At 39.4% G+C, this 22,811-nt stretch overlaps 1 pseudogene across 1 annotated transcript in view; it reads left to right on the top strand.

The window, feature by feature from the left end:
* The first annotated feature begins 8,868 nt into the window (after nt 1–8,868).
* LOC311125781 (mothers against decapentaplegic homolog 4-like) overlaps nt 8,869–22,811 on the top strand; it is a 28,879-nt pseudogene continuing 14,936 nt past the window's right edge. The window contains exon 1 of the transcript in view: nt 8,869–8,946. The product of the transcript in view is annotated as a mothers against decapentaplegic homolog 4-like (transcript). The remainder of the gene's footprint in view (nt 8,947–22,811) is intronic.

The raw sequence follows: 22,811 nt of genomic DNA, 5'->3' as shown, positions 1-22,811 counted from the left end.
CTCAAAATTTTCAATATTCTTCAACTCATAATGTGGGACATGCAATCAAAATTAATTCTAAACTGAAATACTGATGTCGGTCCATTACACAATTATAATCAGCGAATAATGTTAGAAAACATGAAAGTGACACCACAGTGACAATTTAACTTTTTTTTTATTCAACACAATGTGCTTTTAAAAAGGCACGAATCAAAAGGAGCTCAGTCAAAACAAAGTGCTTGTCATAAATTAAAACAAAAAAGGAAAAGGAAATGACTCCATAAAAACAAAATGTGTTTTAAAGTACATTAAGTGTTAATAGTTCCATATTCTGATAGTGGTCACTGCTACACAGGGTAGATTCAGTATTTTGGGTCTCCATATCACATTATTCAGTAAACATTATGATAAAAACTCACAAAGGCTTCATGATAAAATTCAATAAGATTATAATTATAATCCATCCTCAACAGCAATGACAACTATTAGAATGTGGAGCCATTTAAAACGTTTTGGCACTTACTGTACCTTGAAGGCTGCAACTCACTTTTTAAAAATAAAACATTCAAATAAAAGTACTGGTTTCTACTGTGCCGTACTTCAACTGGCAACATCAAGGTAAGCATTAGGTCACACAACATTAAACATGTATAGTGCATGAATTCAACAGTCGTTTCCCACAAGTACAGTACAAAAACTTGGGCTTGGCAATACGTCAATGTTGTGATATTTATCTATTAACAATCAATGTATTAAATCTGAGGTAGAAGAGGCAAACAGTGTAACATATTAAACATGAGGTAGAAGAGGCAAATTATTACATTTGTAAAGAGGGGAAAAAAACAAAAAACATCCTCAATACTCAGCTCAACAAATAGTCCATTCTGAGTGATTCACTCATTGAACAAATCATTCTTCAGTGTCAGTAGACGCCCTTTCAGTGGTTTGTTGTCCTCAAGACACATCACAACTTTTTGGATAAATGTGAATGTAAGCTCGAGATTCTTTGGGTACTGTAGGTCTAGTGCATAGACATACCCAAAGAGCAGGAGAAATGAGTCAGCCAGGTTTGTGGGACCACTCACAAGTATTTCATCTTCCACGACAATACAGATGCTCTCAGGGCTGAAGAGGGCCGCATCAGTAGTATCATCAGTGACAACTGTCAGGAGAGCCACCGGAGTGTTATTGAGGTCTGGACCATCTGCTCACTATAAAACACAAATAATACAAAAATGAGTTCAGCCCCTCAAGGATACAAATCATGCTAATGATGTCTAGACATTACGGTCACTTTGCACTTAGACTGCAACTAAGCTACATGTTTAAACTATTTTCTTTACACATGCTTATTATTTTATGTTAGTTTCACACCTACCTGTAAGCATACTTTTTGTTTAGTGGAATTCTTTATACTTACCTTTTCATTTATGTAATTTCTACATGTCAGTTTACAGATTAACAACTCAAGGAAACTTCATAAACAGGTCCTGGGGGCTATTCCAGAAAGGAGGTTCAACAAACTGAGCCTAACCCTGAACTCAGAGTTGACTTACCCTGTGAAGTGAAACTGAGTTTTCAGTTACAGAACAGCTGATCTGAGTTAGGTAAGTTGACTCAGAGTACGTTAACTCGGAGTTGAGCTTGTGCCTGACGACTAGTAAAAAGCCATCATCAATGGAGCTCCGATACGGTTATTCACCATTGCAACGGGAGAAAACAGGAAGCAGACATTTTCTGGCTGCGGCTGTTATATAAATCACTGACAGAGTTTCAGATGCAGTCGTCTTTTCATTTTGAATTTAACATCACTTTATTTTATATTAGCCTTTAAGGAAGTGGTTGAATGTTGTTCAATGTTTTATTTTAGGCTATTTTTTTTTATTTAAATCGGCTGAAAATGAAATATAAAAACATTTTATCTCATACTCAATGCGGCGACAAACTAGAAACATGGACTTTGAAATTACGTTGTTGGAAAAAATACAATTGGCTATACTGATGGTTTTCACATAACCTGCTTTCTGGAATGCCCCTCTGGTTCTCCTAGAGTTCTTTGAGTGATGTCATGTTTAAGCTGACTGAATAGCTAAGCAAAGGGATTGATAGTGAGGCCAGTACACTTACATTACAGGTCCTGAAAAACTTGGAGGCATCTTCACGCAGGTACACAGGAAGTGCACGAAGGACGAGGGCCCGTCTCATATTTACATCACGTTGTTCCTACATGGACAAAAAATATCCATTACAATAATAATTACACAAATATCAAAAACATTCATTGTACACTAATTATAGTAAAAATGAAAATGTTAAAAGATAAGCAAGTTAGTTATTAACAAGCAAAGCATCAAAGTTGTGTGCTTATAGATCTGCTATTTCTGTTGTTGTTCTTTGTATTTAACAAAGTATTAATAAAGGGTTCAAGTGATCAACTGTTGACCCCACAGTTGAGATAAAAACATTTAGAGAAATAGCAAAAGAATGACTGTGGAAACACATAAAATAAAACCAATTATTAGTGTAACCCTCTCACCAGGCTCGAATTTGACTCTCACGATATTACCTTATTTAGAATATCTGAACAGCATGGGATATTAGGTGAGAAGGACATCTCCAATAAGAATCCCTATTGTAAACTTGCTAGGGTGAATGACAAATAGGGTATTAACTTCAGATAGAATGATTATAGACTTGGTTATTGTTATAAGGATATGCTTTCCCATGAATTAAATGAAACTGAAACAGTAAATGACTCCACCAATACAACAGACATAAGGTTCAAGATCTATATTAATCAAATGTTCAATGTATCACATCAAAATAAATAAAAATTATAAACCCCAATGATTTTTCCACAACCCATGTCCAAATTATTTGCAAGCTCATAAAAAAAATGACGACATACATAAAGTCACGAAGTCCACCCCACATTTGTAGTTACTCACTACTTGTAGATAATGCCTCAACAAAATATAGTAGTTCCGTGCAGGTGTCCTCACAAGATCCACAGCGAACACAGCTATCAATGCAGCCAGTACTCGGTAGCAGCAACAGACATCCGTTGGAAACCCGAACTGATCGTCACAAGCAATTCTCTCCAAGTCTTGCACGATGCTAGGCTAACCTCTAGGATGTCGAATGTCTCCACAATGCGACGGCAGCTTCAGTCTCCACTTGGTCTTTCTTAACTAAATAATAAACACTCTCTTATAGAAATAAAATCAGGATTTCCCTTAAAAAAAACTCTGTAGGTATGGTTTTGTTCTCTCTTTATCGTTTCCTTTGGTCGTTTTTCCTTCACCAACCCCACTAACGTCTCTCCTCTCCCTTCTTTCAACTTTTCCCTCTCTTTTCTTTCCCAGCAACCAGTCCACTCTCCCATTGGCCACAACTTAACAAGTTAGCTCATTGGTCAAAACTTTAACAAGATACGTGGGAAATTTAAACTTAAAAGTAAACCAACCTATTCACTTGTACATTTTTTAAAAACATTACTTCAAAAGAAATGCATTAATGACATTACAAATCAGGAGCTATTCGATCACCTTTTAAATCTAATACCAATGAATTATAACAAATCAACTCTATACTTGGTTTTAGCAATGTATTACATTAGTAACACTATTTCATAATACATCCTACCTGAACTGTTAAAAGGATTTCGAGATGATCTCACAACCACACACTTGAGCCTAGGAAGAAATACAAACACAGGCCTGGTTAGCATCATGATAACACACTCACATTATGTTGTTTAGCATTGTTAGTTTCACGCTAGTACACACAGCTCGATAACGTAAAATATTTACTGTGTAAGGCAGACACTTATTGAAATAAGTATACTCACAGTACGCACTTGCATTACCGGCGAACAGCGAAAACGAAAACTCATGGACCTTCCTCCACCGTCAATGTCCCGGGCAAACATGCATTATGGGAAATGTAGTTAATCCAGGAAACCCGCTGATAACGTTACACCGTTGTAAGATGAAGCAACGTAACGTATTTGTCACATATTTAACAACTTCTAAAGTTACAATTACTTGGATTTTAAACTATTTACAACAAATATTCACTGTGCACATTGTACAAATGTATTCCCAGTTCCACATTTAAGACTATCGAAATTCAATTAAAAAAACAACAACATTAGAGTTACTTACCAAATCAGAGGTGATGATAAGATGGCGCTTAAGAAAACAAGGGCAGTAAGACTAATGATAAAAACGGAGGTGGTGGTGGTTTCAAGCGGGCAGCATAAAAGTGCGCATTGCAAACAAATTAAAACAAATTAAACTGTGTTCCACATCCACACGGGCGGCCCAAACATCCCCGCATCTCGGCAAATTCAAGATGGCTGACTCAGCTTTCCTGAGGGAGAGATGACCCACCCACCAGAACGTCATGACGTCGATAACGTCATGACACTCCCTAAACTTTTTGAGCGTTCCACACAAATTACCTATAAAATATTGAGACCTCTTCAATTAAAGTGGCATAAATCTCAACAGAGCTCAACACTTTATAGTTTGGTCAACTGCATAACGACATTTGACTGTTATGACCTTATTACTTATGAGCTAGTACAACTGTTTGGGATTACAGTGCAGGAAGGCAGGCGACAAGCTTAGGTCTGCATATTTCTTTTTTATTTCTAACCTTTATTTTACTGGGAGTCATACTGAGACCAAGGTCTCTTTTACTGATGAGCCCTGAATTACACAAATAACAGAAAATACATCAAAATATAAATACAAAATGCAAGTAGAAAGAAAAACACGGTCATAAAAAACAAACACATCCATCAGTAATAAGGTCCTCAATCAGCTTTCTGAATTGCCCTAGAGGCACCAGAACATCAAATGTAAGAACATTTTGAAGATTGTTCCCCAAATAAGGTGCAAGAATACTAAAAGCTGATTTACCTAACTCGGGTAAAGGAATTTCCAGAGTTAGCCATCCCTGAAACCTGGAGTGGTAACATATGTCTAAAGTTTAGTAATGATGTTAGGTACATTGGGACTTTTTGTAAAAGGGCTTTATAAATGAAAACATAGTATTGTACCAACCTATATGACATCAAAGAGGGCCAACCAACTTTCTGGTAGAGAATGTGATGAGTACTAAAATTGTCACTAGTAATAAAGCGTAGTACGCTATGATAAACTGCATCTAACGGCTTTAATGAAGGGGCAGCTACTTTCATACAGATGATGTAGCCATAGTCTAGGACCGATAGGAACATCGACTGAATAATCTGCTTTCTACTATTTAGCTAGAGGCAGGACCTATTTCTATAGAAGAAGCCCATTTTATTCTCAGCTTCTTAACTAACTCATCAATATGCTTTTTAAAGACAGCTTTTCATCTATCTAGATGCCCAGTTATTTGTAAGCACGGACATAGGGCTGTGGCGGTCAGCCCTATTTTGTCAGCAGCTTATTGTCATGCAAAAGCCTCTGGTCTCACGGGTAATTGACCGCTAATTACCATAAACACATTTAGATCTCCAGGCTCCACACTTTGGAACATCTACATTAAAAAAAGTCTAATAAATCAACTGAATATACACCATCACAATAAATCCATTATTTATTTTAGGCAGGTCTAAAGAAACATTATGATGTGAAGAAAATGTATTTCAGAAGAACAGAATATGAGTTGGCCTACTGTATGTTATCTGGCTATGCGCCATGCCATAGGCTGTAGACTTGTTAATTTAGCAGAAAATAAATGCCGTTATTTTATATTATATGATTTTATAATAGTAAGAATATCATAGAAGTGCTGAACAAATAGTTATGTTGACTACGTCCGTCCTAGCTCACTCGCTCATTAATGTCTTAATCGAAATTGCAGATTGTCTCTTATCCGCTCGTTGTCCCCTTATGCCATAGTTTGTACATCTCAATTGTCAGTAGAAACCTCATTTGTTTAAGCAAGTCTGTGTCTCCTGAGTGGCGCAGTGGTCTAAGGCACTGCATTGCAGTGCTAGCTGTGCCACTAGTGATCCTGGTTCGAATCCAGGCTCTGTCGCAGCCGGCCGCGACCGGGAGACTCATGGGCGGCGCACAATTGGCCTAGCGTTGTCCAAGATAGGGGAGGGAATGGCCGGCAGGGATGTAGCTCAGTTGATAGAGCATGGCGTTTGCAACGCCAGGGTTGTGGGTTCAATTCCCACGGGGGACCAGTATGAAAAAAAAAAATATGCATTCACTAACTGTAAGTTGCTCTGGATAAGAGTGTCTGCTAAATGACTAAAATGTAATGTAAATATAAGTCAGCCATATCAGCTATGTTTTTTTTAAGGGCAGTAAATGAGGCTGAATGAACTGTTTCGCTGCCAGACAAGGTTCCGCTGATAGCAATGTCTAGCAGTGGTAAGGATTCACTCCATGGTGCTGAAAAGAACGCTCTGCTGTTGGGACATCTTTATGTAGGCCCTAACAGTTTGTGGGCACCATTTGTCACTGTTATAGTGCAATTCATGTATTGTTTAGTGTTGTGTTGTGTAGTGGCTTTGCTGGCATGCATCAACAAAAATTTGGGGGAGTTTGTCCCATCAAGATTTACATGCTAAAATCGGCACTGTTGTGTGTAGATTGTTGAGGATTTGTATTTCTTCAATACATTTTAGAATAAGGACTGTAACGTAAATCAAAATGTGGAAAAAGGGAAGGGGACTGAATACTTTCCGAATGCACTGCAATACCCCATAATGACAAACTGAAAATATTTTTTTAGAAATGTTTGCTAATGTATTGAAAATAAAATACAGAAATATCGAATTTACATAAGTATTCGCACCCCGAGTCAATATATGTTAGAATCACCTTTGGCACCGATTACAGCTGTGAGTCTTTCTGTGTAAGTCTCCAAGAGCTTTGCACACCCGGATTGTACAATATTTGCCCATTATTCTTTTCAAAATTCTTCAAGCTCTATCAAATTGGTTGTTGATCATTGCTAGACAACAATTTGCAAGTCTTGCTAAATCTTTTCATGGAGATTTAAGTCAAAACTGGAAAACAGACTGAACCAGGTTTTCCTCTAGGATTTTTCCTGTGCTTAGCTCCATACTGTTTTTTTAAATTACAAGCATACCCAAAACATGATGCAGCCACCACAATTCTTGAAAATATGAAGAGTGGTACTCAGTAATGTGTTGGATTGGATTTGCCCAAAATATAACACTTTGTATTCAGGACAAAAAGTTAATTGTTTTGCCACATTTTTTACAGTATTACTTTAGTGCCTTGTTGCAAACTGGATGCATGTTTTGGAATATTTTTTTCTGTACAGGCTTCCTTCTTTTCACTCTGTCAATTAGGTTAGTATTGTGGAGTAACTACAATGCTGTTGATCCATCCTCAGTTTTCTCCTATGACAGCCATTAAACCCTGTAACTGTTTTAAGCCCTCATGGTGAAATGGTGAAATCCCTGAGCAGATTCCTTCCTCTCCGGCAGCTTAGTTAGGAAGGATTCCTGTATCTTTGTAGTGACTGGGTGTATTGATACACCATCCAAAGTGTAATTAATAACTTTACCATGCCCAAAGGGATATTCAATGTCTGCTTTTTTTTCTGGATGTGTCCTTCTTTGAGAGGCATTGGAAAACCTCCCTGATCTTTGTGGTTGAATCTGTGCTTTTTGGGGGGGGGGGGGGGGGTAGAAGGATTACTTTATCCTATCCCAGGTATTCCTTAAAGAGGTGGGGTTTCAAATGTCTCCGGAAGGTGGTGAGTGACTCCGCTGTCCTGGCGTCGTGAAGGAGCTTGTTCCACCACTGGGGTGCCAGAGCAGCGAACAGTTTTGACTGGGCTGAGCGGGAACTATGCTTCCGCAGAGGAAGGGGAGCCAGCAGGCCAGAGGTGGATGAACGCAATGCCCTCGTTTGGGTGTAGGGACTGATCAGAGCCTGAAGGTACGGAGGTGCCGTTCCCCTCACAGCTCCATAGGCAAGCACCATGGTCTTGTAACAGATGCGAGCTTCAACTGGAAGCCAGTGGAGTGTGCGGAGGAGCGGGGTGACGTGAGAGAACTTGGGAAGGTTGAACACCAGACGGGCTGCGGCATTCTGGATGAGTTGTAGGGGTTTAATGGCACAGGCAGGGAGCCCAGCCAACAGCGAGTTGCAGTAATCCAGACGGGAGATGACAAGTGCCTGGATTAGGACCTGTGCCGCTTCCTGTGTAAGGCAGGGTCGTACAGATAATTGTATGTGTGGGGTACAGAGATGAGGTAGTCATTCAAAAATAATGTTAAATACTATTATTGCACACAGAGTGAGTCCATGCAACTTATTATGTGACTTGTTAAGCAATATTTTACTATTGACCTTATTTAGATTTGCCGTAACAAAGTTGTTGACTCACGACATTTCAGCTCTTCAATATTTATTAAGTTGTTACAAAAAAATTAAAAATAATACGTCATTCCACTTTGACATTATGGGGTATTGTGTGTAGGCCGGGGGGGTGGGGAATCTACATTTAACACATTTTAAATACAGGCTGTAACAAAACAAAATGTGAAAAAAGTCAAGGGGTGTTAATACTTTCTGAAGGCGCTGTACAAACAAACTTAATGACTTGTGATAATGCAGGAATAACCGGTGACAAGTGGAACAGTAAACGACAACTGAAGACACACGGACACACACACACACACACACACACACAGCTTTATTAGAGAACTGACCCCTGACTGTCATCTGATTCAAGTTTGAACTGGTTTGATGGTAAATAAGGATTCAGGATGTACCACAGGAACCAAACCAGGACAGGGTTGTTGTCTTAACGAAATATCTTTCATCTAGAGTTTATAGGTACTAGGAACACTCCCCAGTCTAGCTACTCCCTGCCCAGCCAATAAGCGACATAATGTCGCTACTTGCTAACACCTGCCAGTCCCCATGGAAGCTTACCTTTGACAAAGAGTCCATGACCCCGTTCTATAGGGTACCGGTACATGCCACCGCATAAAATACATAAAATGAGAGATTCAGGTAATAGAGATGATACATAGCAGGGAATGATTGACAGTTGTTGACATGAGACTCTTGTCTTAAATTGAGACTTGGTTGGCTTTGTATGGAGTATGGTTTATCTAAAAGGAGACACAAAGGTGCAAATAATAACGGGCAATAAAAGGAATGGCACAGTAATAACAGCATACACAATTATTTGGCTGTTAGTGGCCATAATCAATGACCATGTGCTAATGCACTTCGAGATATTAGCTGATGTAAGAAGGGCTATATAAAATAAAATTGATTGATTGATTAATGCAATAAACATAAATGGGTAAACCTATGCACAAACATAGTAGCATTATACAATGAATGGCCAGAAAGGAGGTGCAATAGCATGCGGCATGGTAGGCCGAAGCTTTCGCAGGCTAATTTATCAATGGCTACATAGCATAGTATGGCAAGCAAACAATAAAAAACAGATACGTTTAGTAGCAAGCATAGCCATAAAGCAGGCCTAGTTAGAATAACAAAGGCAATGCACTAAAAGTACAACAATTATTAATAAATCATCATTAACACTACAAGTACCAAAGAGAACAGATCAATAGATTCAAAATTGCTTTTTGACTGCGTTGTTAAAACAAAAAACAAAACGTAAAAACATAATTCCATTTTGACATTATGGGGTATTGTGTGTAGGCCAGTGACAAATAAATCTCAATTTATCCCATTTATAAATTCAGGCTGTAACACAACAAAATGTGGAAAAAGACAAGGGGTGTTAATACTTTCTGAAGGCACCTTGTGATGATGCAGCTATAACAGGTGACAAGTGGAACAGTAAAGGACATCTGAGGACACACGGACACACACACACACACACACACACACACACACACACACACACAGCTTTATCAGAGAACTGACCCCTGACTGTCATCTGATTCAAGTTTAACAGGTTCGAAGGTAAATAAGGATTCAGGATGTACCACAGGAACCAAACCGGGACAGGGATGTTATCTTAACAAAATATGAACTATACAAAAAAAGCAATGGTGAGGATCCTCTTCTTATCTTATAAGATAAAAGGCTTGTACTGACACTTCAATTACATTTGACATTTTAGTCATTTAGCAGACGCTCTTATCCAGAGCGACTTACAGTTAGTGCATACTTTTTTTTTTTTTTACATTTTCATGCTGGCCCCCCGTGGGAATCGAACCCACAACCCTGGCATTGCAAACACCATGCTCTACCAACTGAGCTACACGGGGCCTATACTGGTTGTTGTTTGTGAGAGTTGTTTGTCGTGCTCAACTACTCAGCATTGTCTGGTTGAAGGACATGGATTGAAAGAAGGCATCCTCGCAAACAGGAGGGGGGAGAGGGAACATCCCTCTTTTGTGACCCTTTCTAAATCCATTTAATCAGAGAATGTATTATTTTTGTATAATTTTGCTTTAGGACATTTATACAATCTTTTGATTACATTCATTTTTTCAGCTGGAAAGTTAAAAGCTTCTAAAATGTTGCATAGAAAAGGCCATTCAAGATGGTAGAAAAAATTCGACAGGATCCAAATGTAACAGGTGATGTAGCCATAGTCTAGGACCGATAGGAAAACATGAATATAAACTAAATTATTTATGGATGATCTCCTAATATACATGACCAATATTGAAAACTCAATGCCCCCTTTGCTAAAAATATTTTCAGAATACTCAAAAAAATATATATAATTCACGATCTACAGCAATCCTTTAAGTGGATCACAAAAATATTAAATACAGTGGGGAAAAAAAGTATTTAGTCAGCCACCAATTGTGCAAGTTCTCCCACTTAAAAAGATGAGAGAGGCCTGTAATTTTCATCATAGGTACACGTCAACTATGACAGACAAAATGAGAAAAATAAATCCAGAAAATCACATTGTAGGATTTTTTATGAATGTATTTGCAAATTATGGTGGAAATTAAGTATTTGGTCAATAACAAAAGTTTCTCAATACTTTGTTATATACCCTTTGTTGGCAATGACACAGGTCAAACGTTTTCTATAAGTCTTCACAAGGTTTTCACACACTGTTGCTGGTATTTTGGCCCATTCCTCCATGCAGATCTCCTCTAGAGCAGTGATGTTGAGACAAGTTGAGTTTTTACCAAAAAGTTCTATTTTGGTTTCATCTGACCATATGACATTCTCACAATCCTCTTCTGGATCATCCAAATGCACTCTAGCAAACTTCAGATGGGCCTGGACATGTACTGGCTTAAGCAGGGGGACACGTCTGGCACTGCAGGATTTGAGTCCCTGGCGGCGTAGTGTGTTACTGATGGTAGGCTTTGTTACTTTGGTCCCAGCTCTCTGCAGGTCATTCACTAGGTCCCCCCGTGTTGTTCTGGGATTTTTGCTCACCGTTCTTGTGATAATTTTGACCCCACGGGGTGAGATCTTGCGTGGAGCCCCAGATCGAGGGAGATTATCAGTGGTCTTGTATGTCTTCCATTTCCTAATAATTGCTCCCACAGTTGATTTCTTCAAACCAACCTGCTTACCTATTGCAGATTCAGTCTTCCCAGCCTGGTGCAGGTCTACAATTTTGTTTCTGGTGTCCTTTGACAGCTCTTTGGTCTTGGCCATAGTGGAGTTTGGAGTGTGACTGTTTGAGGTTGTGGACAGGTGTCTTTTATACTGATAACAAGTTCAAACAGGTGCCATTAATACAGGTAATGAGTGGAGGACAGAGGAGCCTCTTAAAGAAGAAGTTACAGGTCTGTGAGAGCCAGAAATCTTGCTTGTTTGTAGGTGACCAAATACTTATTTTCCACCATAATTTGCAAATAAATTCATAAAAAATCCTACAATGTGATTTTCTGGATTTTGTTTTCTCAATTTGTCTGTCATAGTTGACGTGTACCTATGATGAAAATTACAGGCCTCTCTCATCTTTTTAAATGGGAGAACTTGCACAATTGGTGGCTGACTAAATACTTTTTCCCCCCACTGTATGTAAATGAGATATTTCTGTATTTCATTTAGGGCTGGGTGGTATACCGTATTTTACTATATACCGGTATTGATGCACGGACCGGTTTGAGTTTTCACTTTATGTTTTATAACGGTATTTCAGTGTTTGGTTTGTTAAATGTGATGTTCAACTCCGACATGTGTAATGCCATATTTGATAGTTTACTCAATTTTCTACCTGAGTCATCGCTCTCCTTCACCTCCCGCTGCTGCGTGCCGCTAACCACACCAAGCCCTGCTCCCTGTCACTCAAGGAGAGATCAGTTGCTTGACCACGGAGTCACGAGCACTTTCTTGCCGTTTACTCTTCATGGTCAGATGGATGCAACAATGTTGGTGACATGCTGCTTTCCACAAGTGTTCTATAATTATTGTACACTATTAGTTTGTGTATCTTACCATCTGCAAACTACTGTTTGCTAGTTTGTCTTTTCTTAGCAAGGTGTTGCTAAAATAATTTGTGTTAGCCACTAATGCTAATCGCTAGCTAGCTGGCTAGCTAGCTTGCTAAATGTACTAAGAGTCAGAGCAAACGTAGCTAGTTAGCTAATACTGCCTGGTACGAGTGCTGGTGTAGGTCTAGATAAGCATGTTTGTACAACGGTATCTTATCAGAGAGGAATAGGCGAAGCATGAATATGTTGGCTAACTAGCTAGCTACATGAAGTAGGAAAACATCTAATTAGGGTCAACTGGAAACACTGACCAACACTTTGGTCCCTACCCTGTCAATAATTCCTCACTGACTTATTAATTCATTAACATGTCTAACAACAATGTATTCAAGGTTCTGCCCACTATATTCCAACTATAGAATTAGATTAATCATTATATTTCTATGATTCCAACAGTTCACCAATTAACTAGGCCTAGATTTTCTTGCCCACATCATGCTGTGTGGCACAGTATGGAAAATATAATAAAATTGCAGGAAATGCAGAAATTGATGAAAATGCTGAAAATTCAACAGTATAAATGGAGAAAGCCCCATTTTGTATTTGTATTTATTAAGGCAGCAGCTACTCTTCCTGGGGTCCAGTAATATTAAGGCAGTTATATACAATTAAAAATATTACATGGCATTACATTTCATAACACTTTTCACAACACATTAAGTGTGTTCCCTCAGGCCACTACTCTACTATCACATATCTGTAATACAAAATACATGTGTACGTGTCTGTAGAGTGCGTGTCTTATCATGTGTATGTGTGTCTGTGCCTGTGTCTCTTCATGTTCCCCGCTGCTCCATAAGGTTTTTATCTGTTTAAAAAAAAATCTGATTCTACTGCTTGCATCAGTTACCTGATGTGGAATAGAGTTCCATGTAGCCATGGCTCTATGTAGTACTGTGCGCCTCCCATAGTCTGTTCTTGACTTGGGGATTGTGAAGAGACCTTTGGTGGCATGTCTTGTGGGGTATGCATGGGTGTCCGAGCTGTGTGCTAGTAGTTTAAACAGACACCTCAGTGCATTCAGCATGTCAACACTTACAACAACACTTACAAAAACAAGTAGTGATGAAGTCAATCTCTCCTCGACTTTGAGCCATGAGAGATTTACATGCATATTATTAATGTTAGCTCTCCGTGTACATTTAAGGGCCAGCCGTGCTTCCCTGTTCTGAGCCTGTTTCTGGGATGCTTGATTGTTTTCATTGTTTACTGGGAAGCTTAGCAGAAGTAGACATGCTCATGTTATTTATGTTAGTGCAGGGTGCGCTGCATCCAGTGGACTTCCTACTAGGGCACACTGCCTCAGTGCTAACAGTATAACTCTGGTTCATAGGCACATGATTAATGCATACAATAGCTGTAGGATCAGCAGAGGCATTCAGGGCAGTTAGAGGGACATCAATTAGGTTACTTACATTATGTCTTCCAACGCCCCTGGTATAATGTACATTTGCTGAAGCATTATGACAACTCAGCAACACAATGGTAGGGATTAACTGAGCTGGGCTTCGGTCATTGATAAGTCATTGTCTCAACTCAGCCTTATAATGCTGTGAAATGATCCAGGAACTCAAATTATTTGGGTGGATCCCTTCCTCCTTATAAAACTAGCTTTGTTTCCAGAAGGTATCGAAATTGTGAATAAATGTTACACCCACAGAGTTGCAGTAGCCATGTAGCCAGTTATGGAGGGTTAAAAGTATTCTGAAACGTTCAATGCCACGATTTAGGAGGGCACAGGGCCAGATATTATGGGGAGTTTGTTGGTGTCAAGCAGAGACCCATTCATAATGTCATTGAATCCCACATGAACTATGATAGACTCAATTTCTTGCTGCAGGTTTAAAATGTTTGGGAGCAGCTTATTGATGCCCTCACTCAGTTTTTGCTCCAGGTACTGAGACATTTCTCACCATTGAACTGCCCAATACAACGGCTGGAGAAGGGGATGGAGAAATCCGGCCATTCCTACACCTCACACAATTCATGGAACCTTTCACGGGCCCACGAGAAGCAGGATAGCATACGCCCGCAGCTCCCGGCGATAGGTCCAGACCTCCCATGGCAGGCAATGCCCCGTCAGATCCAGAGAGACGGAAAGGAGCAGAACTCGATGATGAAGCCGCTGCTGGAGTCCGCGTAGTTGGAGTCAGCTCAGCCGTCGCAGACACAGGCAGTCCCAGCGATGAAGGTGCATGTAGATCAGGCACCAGGGCTGCAAAGCTATTCCTCATAACAATCTTCTCCGGACCTCTCGCAGACACTCCAGTCCACTTAGCAGAATGCCGCTGCCTTCGGTCTCCACGACTTGTGACATGGGACCAGCGCTGATTGGAACAATCCTCTTGCTGTTCTCTGTCTACTCTACTACAAGATGGAGGAGGAAAAGCAGATGGAGACGACTTCCTTGGCAGGCAGATTACAGGTAGCACAGGCCATTCGGATAGGGACAGATGACAAGGCGGGGATACATCCATCAAGTCCGAGTGGCATCCAGCCACAGGTGTTGAGAACGAGAAAGTTCCAATTTGCGTTTTCCCCAAAGGTTCGTGACAGGAGTTCGTGGCAGGAAATCACTTATAATTTATGTGTTGCTACCCTAGGGGTCATGAACTACTCAGAAAGCATATTTAGAACTTTTACCGTCAAAAATGTGAAAAATATCGTGATATGATATTTTGTCCATATCGCCCAGCCCTAATTTAATTATTAATGTGCAAACATTTCTAAAAACATGTTTTCACTTTGTCATTATGGGGTATTGTATGTAGATGGGTGAGAAACAAAATCAATTTAATCTGTTTTGAAATCAGGCTGTAACACAACAAATCATGGAATAAGTCAAGGGGTATGAATACTTTCTAAAGGCACTATATTGACACCTGCAGATGGGTCACCTATAGCACACATAGAGACATGTAAGTAGTACACAGTACAGGCCTATTGATGCTGTAAGTCGCTCTGGATAAGAACATCTGCTAAATGACTAAAATGTAAATGTAATATCACAGAGAAAGTGCAATTTTTCATAGTGCAAAAGCATTGTGCAAAATGCAAAAAATACCATAAACCTCATTATAATCTTGCATTCTGATTTTATTTGAAACTTGTCGTCAACAATGTGCGATATGACGAGGCGATTATTTAACTTGAGTTTAGTAAACTGAGCAATACATAAATAGACAATTTATGTATGTCATGCCACATGGTCATATGTAGCCTACTGTGAAATCTCTCAAGGTTTCTTCCTACCTACTGTAGGGAGTTTTTCTTTGCCGAGTTAGGCCCAGGTTTCTGTCAAGCACTTGCTGTCAAACATGTCGGAGATATTGTGTTGAAAGACATTGACATTTCTGAATGATTTTTATGACGATAGGCTACATGGAAACTTATATATATTTTCCTAGATACAGATAAATGCTAAACTCTTTCATAGACTATGCCTGTAAACAGTGTTGGCTAATGTTACATAGCAATAGTCAAATGAGGAGTTGCTAATTTATGCGGATGCTATGAGATTTCAGTTACTTAAGCCTTGCTAATGGTGGCTAATGCTGCAAAGTTACTAGGCAGCTGACTGTACTCAATGAGGCTAACACTATAGAGTTACTGACAGCTGGAAGTCTCACTACTTGCAGTAAACACTAAAAGTGCTAGCTAACAGCCAGGTTTAGCTAATGTGGCTGGTGCTATAGTAGTGAGACAAAGGGATACTTGCTAATAGCAGCTAACACCTCAGTATTGCTAAAGAGAATCCTATCACCAATGGTGGTTGAGGCTGTTTGGTTATTGGTGATGCTAATGCTACACAGTTGCTAACAGCCTTAGCTAAAAAAAAAATCAGAAACGTGTGGGTACATTGAAGCCTGAGTTATGGTGGCCAGTACCACATGTACTGTCAACAGAGAAGCACACAGTCAAGATTTGCATGTCAAGAGAGAGAACGCTGTAGGGAGTTCCCCATAGAACCCCCACTCTCCCACTGAAGAGAGGGAGAAAGATAGGGAGGGAGAGGAGGGCTGGAGGGGCTGTGCAAGTTGTTTTGTCTGAGACACAGGAAAGGGGCCGGGGCTAATCTGAGGCCGTCTGTTTTGAGAGTGTGTGTTTGTTGATACTGTGTGTATGTGTGTGTGTGTGTGCGCGCCCAGGGTAGAACTAGAGAGAGGTAGTTAATTCAATACGCCCTGGCAGAATAAATCCTAACTGCTGAGTGAAGACATCATGTCTCACCTTCTGTGACCTTCTCCCCAACAAGAGGGGGAGGGAGAGAGCGAGAGAGAGCGAAATAGGGAGAGAGAGAGGGAGCTGTAGAGACATAGCTGTAGACTAGATCAGGCTTCAAATGTCTAAGGACTTTGCTCAAAGTCACATGTAGATCCATATCCTGTCTTTCTGTCACCCTCTCTCCCGTTCTCTGTCTCTCTCTTTCTCTGTCACACACACACACACACACATGCATGAACACACGCACGCAGGCACACACAAACACACACACACATTAAATACTGTACAAACTCAACCCCCTCCATTTACACATAATTACTCTCCCTGCCACACACACACCCTTTCCCCTGCTGTTTCCAGAATGCTCCAGGTACAGTCAGAACAGTATTGACCCCAGCAGCTGTAGTAGCAGAGCAAAAGTGACATCATCACACACTACATGAGACTTGGTACAGGGTGCAAATTATACATTGACTCTTGGAGGTGCGCTGAAAAGTTCTCTACATAAACAATTTATATTTTCATATTTTCAAGGTTTATGAGGGTGCCCTGATTTGTAATGGAAGAAGCCAGTGTCACGGGCGGGATCTGAACCCAGGTATCCCAAGGGAGAAACCAATGTCTTGACCGTTAGACCAAGTGTGACACTGATTTTGAAGTCGCAGGCAGTGCTGCCTCATTATGAGACCATGTGTCCGACTCATGTCCGCTACATTCACCTCCCTTAGACCACCTCCTCCACAAGAGACTATCCCACAATTGGGTGCCATTGAACCCAAAATAAAATATTAGCTAAATAAACTAAAGGAAAAAAGGTATCCTACAGGAGAAACCAATGACTTGACCGTTAGACCAAGGGTGAGGGTGACACTTATTTTGAAGTCCCAGGCAGGGTTACCTCATCACAAGACCATAAGTCAGCCTCATGTCCCCTACACCAGCATCCCCGGTAACCCCTATCATTTGATCCCTGACTTTAGCCCAAGCCTGTATAAACTGAGGCTAAAGTCTCTTGTGTCTCTAATGTCTCTGTTCCTCTTCCATAGAAACCTCATGAAAGATTATCATGAGGTTCCATCTTTGCTTCAATCTGCATGACAGACAGTATATTTTCACATCCATTTAATATTTAATCATATTTATTTTCAGTGTTAAACAATATGAAATATAACCACATTGCCTATTGATTAAAACATGCTGTCATTTTGTACAGGAATATATTTATTTTTAACACTTGGGTCATTCCACCAATAGAGTGCCTTTTAGGTAGTGTACTTTTGTAAAAAAAAAAAAATATATATATATATATACAGTGGGGGAAAAAAGTATTTAGTCAGCCACCAATTGTGTAAGTTCTCCCACTTAAAAATATGAGAGAGGCCTGTAATTTTCATCATAGGTACACATCAACTATGACAGACAAATTGAGAAAACAAAATCCAGAAAATCACATTGTAGGATTTTTAATGAATTTATTTGCAAATTATGGTGGAAAATAAGTATTTGGTCACCTACAAACAAGCAAGATTTCTGGCTCTCACAGACCTGTAACTTCTTCTTTAAGAGGCTCCTCTGTCCTCCACTCGTTACCTGTATTAATGGCACCTGTTTGAACTTGTTATCAGTATAAAAGACACCTGTCCACAACCTCAAACAGTCACACTCCAAACTCCACTATGGCCAAGACCAAAGAGCTGTCAAAGGACACCAAAAACAAAATTGTAGACCTGCACCAGGCTGGGAAGACTGAATCTGCAATAGGTAAGCAGCTTGGTTTGAAGAAATCAACTGTGGGAGCAATTATTAGGAAATGGAAGACATACAAGACCACTGATAATCTCCCTCGATCACGCAAGATCTCACCCCGTGGGGTCAAAATGATCACAAGAACGGTGAGCAAAAATCCCAGAACCACACGGGGGGACCTAGTGAATGACCTGCAGAGAGCTGGGACCAAAGTAACAAAGCCTAACATCAGTAACACACTACGCCGCCAGGGACTCAAATCCTGCAGTGCCAGACGTGTCCCCCTGCTTAAGCCAGTACATGTCCAGGCCCATCTGAAGTTTGCTAGAGTGCATTTGGATAATCCAGAAGAGGATTGGGAGATTGTAATATGGTCAGATGAAACCAAAATAGAACTTTTTGGTAAAAACTCAACTCGTCGTGTTTGGAGGACAAAGAATGCTGAGTTGCATCCAAAGAACACCATACCTACTGTGAAGCATGGGGGTGGAAACATCATGCTTTGGGGCTGTTTTTCTGCAAAGGGACCAGGACGACTGATCTGTGTAAAGGAAAGAATGAATGGGGCCATGTATCGTGAGATTTTGAGTGAAAACCTCCTTCCATCAGCAAGGGTATTGAAGATGAAACGTGGCTGGGTCTTTCAGTATGACAATGATCCCAAACACACTGCCCAGGCAACGAAGGAGTGGCTTCGTAAGAAGCATTTCAAGGTCCTGGAGTGGTCTAGCCAGTCTCCAGATCTCAACCCCATAGAAAATCTTTGGAGGGAGTTGAAAGTCCGTGTTGCCCAGCGACAGCCCCAAAACATCACTGCTCTAGAGGAGATCTACATGGAGGAATGGGCCAAAATACCAGCAACAGTGTGTGAAAACCTTGTGAAGACTTACAGAAAACGTTTGACCTTTGTCATTGCCAACAAAGGGTATATAACAAAGTATTGAGAAACTTTTGTTATTGACCAAATACTTATTTTCCACCATAATTTGCAAATAAATTCATTAAAAATCCTACAATGTGATTTTCTGGATTTTCTTTCCTCATTTTGTCTGTCATAGTTGACGTGTACCTATGATGAAAATTACAGGCCTCTCTCATCTTTTTAAGTGGGAGAACTTGCACAATTGGTGGCTGACTAAATACTTTTTTTCCCCACTGTATATATTTCACCTAATTTTAACATTCTGTCTTAAAGAGCACATGTTCAACTTCATAAAAACGTTTTCACATATCTTTTTTTTGGAATTGTATTTATTTATAACAATTTATGTAATTTTTCTAACAAAATAAACATACGCAGTCAACAGACAGACGCACACAAACATCAACGACATCACACCTGCCCAGACCCACATGTTCCCACCGCATCCATCTTCAGCGCCTGCAAGACTCTATGCCACATGGCCTAAAACTGCACCACTCTGCCCTTCTCTGTCGCCCACACCCTTTCAATATTCTAACAATAATGCATTTGATTCTTCCACCATCCCAACGATGGAGGATCACTTAATTTCCCGTTTTTAAGTAAACGTTTCTTTCAATGATTGACGAGAAAACTATGGTCCAACTCACTGGGTATCTCACCGTACCCTCATATGCCATGTCTTGAAATATGCGGATAGACGGATTAAAATGTACATTGTAAAACTTCTGACAACCAACTTTCTAACTCCGTCCATAACTTTTGGACTTCCGCCCATAACTTTTGGACTTTATAACACTCCCAGAAGGCATGAATTATTGAGTCATTGTTAAATTTACAATTAAGACATGACTCTGCCGTTGTGCTGTAGAATTTATGCATTTTGTCTCTTGTATAATAAATTCTATACATTAGTTTATACTGGATTAAGCACACATTTTTGTTAATTGTAATTTCGTTAGTTATGTTCCAAAACTCCCTCCATCTTGTGCCAATATCTGTTCTTTTTAAGTCTTGGTTCCAGTAGTTTATATTTTTTTCTAAGAGATTGTCAGTTGGATATGCTCCCTGCAAGGTTTTGTATATCTTCCCTATCATATGAATATCCTTTTCTGACTCAAATAGGATTCCCTCAACATTGCTCTGATGTCCAAAAGATTTCAGATCAACATTTTGTGATATAAAACTTTGAAGTTGCATGTATTTGAAAATGTCTACATTGGTCAGTCCAAAATGGCTTTTTAATTATTTCATGGAAATACATTTATTTGACTTGACTTGACTTTTCCATGTGGGCCAATTTATCTCTGAATTCTGAAAAGCTATCCAAGGATTGTTCCATAGGGGTGTGTTTTTAAGGAGGGTTATTAGTTCTTGTAGAATACATTTCATTTTCTTCCATATTGTTATAGTGTTGTCAACTATGAAGTTGTTAATGTTCTTAACTTTATCTTTTGAAAATAGACACGTGAAAAGATTCTGGGGATGTGCATCTTCAATATGTATCCATTGTTCCTCTTTAGTGCATTTAACAATATGGCGCAAGTAAAAGCCTTGGGTGGCGAGTTTATACTATTCCAAGTCTTTAAAGTTAAAACCACCATCAGACTTAGGGAGATGTTAAAATTTCCTTTTTATTCAATGAGTTTTATTTCCCCATATAAAGTCTGTTATGACCGAGTATACATTTTTTACTATAGAAACTTTGGGAGACATGCCATTCTAAATATGTTTATTATACCTGTAAGATTCATGGGAAGATTGTTCCATTTAATTAGATCTGCTTTCAAGTTGTTGAGTAATGGGATAAAATAATCTTTGTATATTTTTGGTTTTGTTGTGACTTATTAAGCAACCTAAGTATTTAATATCTGTAGCTCAGCTGGTAGAGCACGGCGCTTGTAACGCCAAGGTAGTGGGTTCGATCCCCGGGACCACCCATACACAAAAAATGTATGCATGCATGACTGTAAGTCGCTTTGGATAAAAGCGCCTGCTAAATGGCATATTATTATTATTATTTATATTTTTTGTGGTCCACTTGAAGGATTGCTGTAGATCATGAGTTATTCATTGTCTTTTTCCTATTGCCATTATTTCCGGTTTTTACATGTCAATTTTATATCCTTAGATTTTAGAGTATTTTAGGGGCATTGAGTTTTCAATATTAGTCAGGTATATCAGGAGATTGTCTGCAAATAAGTTTAGTTTATATTAATGTTTACCAATACTGATACCTTTTACGCTTGGGTACTGTCAAAATGTTTCTGCAAGCGGATCAATTGCCAGTGCAAACAGGAGAGGGTAGAGGGGACATCTCTTTCTTGTGCCCCTTTCTAAAGCAGATTCATCAGATAATGTATTATTTTTGTATATTTTTGCTTTAGGATATTTATGTAATATTTTCATGACATTTAATATTTCAGCTGGAAAGTTGAAGGCTTCCAAAGCCTTTTTGGCATCAACAGCCATTATTGATAAATCTACATCTTGTTTTTTAGCGTATTGTATTATACTGAAACATGTTCTTATATTTGTTTGTGTCTTTTTTTAATAAACCCTGTATGATTAATACGTATCAAGTCTGATAAGACTTTTGCCATTCTGTTGCTTACGAGTTTTGTTATTATTTTATTGTCACAATTTATTAAATGTATGGGTCTGTAATCTAAAGAAGGCTCTCCAGATTTTCCTGGTTTTAATATAACTGAAATAACTGTTTGATACATGGAACTCGGAGGCACTGAATTGAGTGACATGTGTTGTCATTTGACTAAATAGGGGCACTACTTTGTCCCAGAATGTCAAATAAAATTATATGGAAAAGCTGTCCATACAGTGGGGAAAAAAGTATTTAGTCAGCCACCAATTGTGAAAGTTCTCCAACTTAAAAAGATGAGAGAGGCCTGTAATTTTCATCATAGGTACACGTCAACTATGACAGACAAATTGAGAAAACAAAATCCAGAAAATCACATTGTAGGATTTTTTATGAATTTATTTGCAAATTATGGTGGAAAATAAGTATTTGGTCACCTACAAACAAGCAAGATTTCTGGCTCTCACAGACCTGTAACTTCTTCTTTAAGAGGCTCCTCTGTCTTCAACTCGTTACCTCTATTATGGCACCTGTTTGAACTTGTTATCAGTATAAAAGACACCTGTCCACAACCTCAAACAGTCACACTCCAAACTCCACTATGGCCAAGACCAAAGAGCTGTCAAAGGACACCAGAAACAAAATTGTAGACCTGCACCAGGCTGGGAAGACTGAATCTGCAATAGGTAAGCAGCTTGGTTTGAAGAAATCAACTGTGGGAGCAATTATTAGGAAATGGAAGACATACAAGACCACTGATAATCTCCCTCGATTTGGGGCTCCACGCAAGATCTCCCCCCGTGGGGTCAAAATGATCACAAGAACGGTGAGCAAAAATCCCAGAACCACATGGGGGGACCTAGTGAATGACCTGCAGA

This window comes from Coregonus lavaretus (genome assembly GCF_964263955.1).
Source record: "Coregonus lavaretus genome assembly, chromosome: 3".
NCBI classification, from domain to species: Eukaryota; Metazoa; Chordata; class Actinopteri; order Salmoniformes; family Salmonidae; genus Coregonus; species Coregonus lavaretus.
Note: the sequence above shows the minus strand (reverse complement) of the source record. Positions and strands in the feature narration are given on the sequence as shown.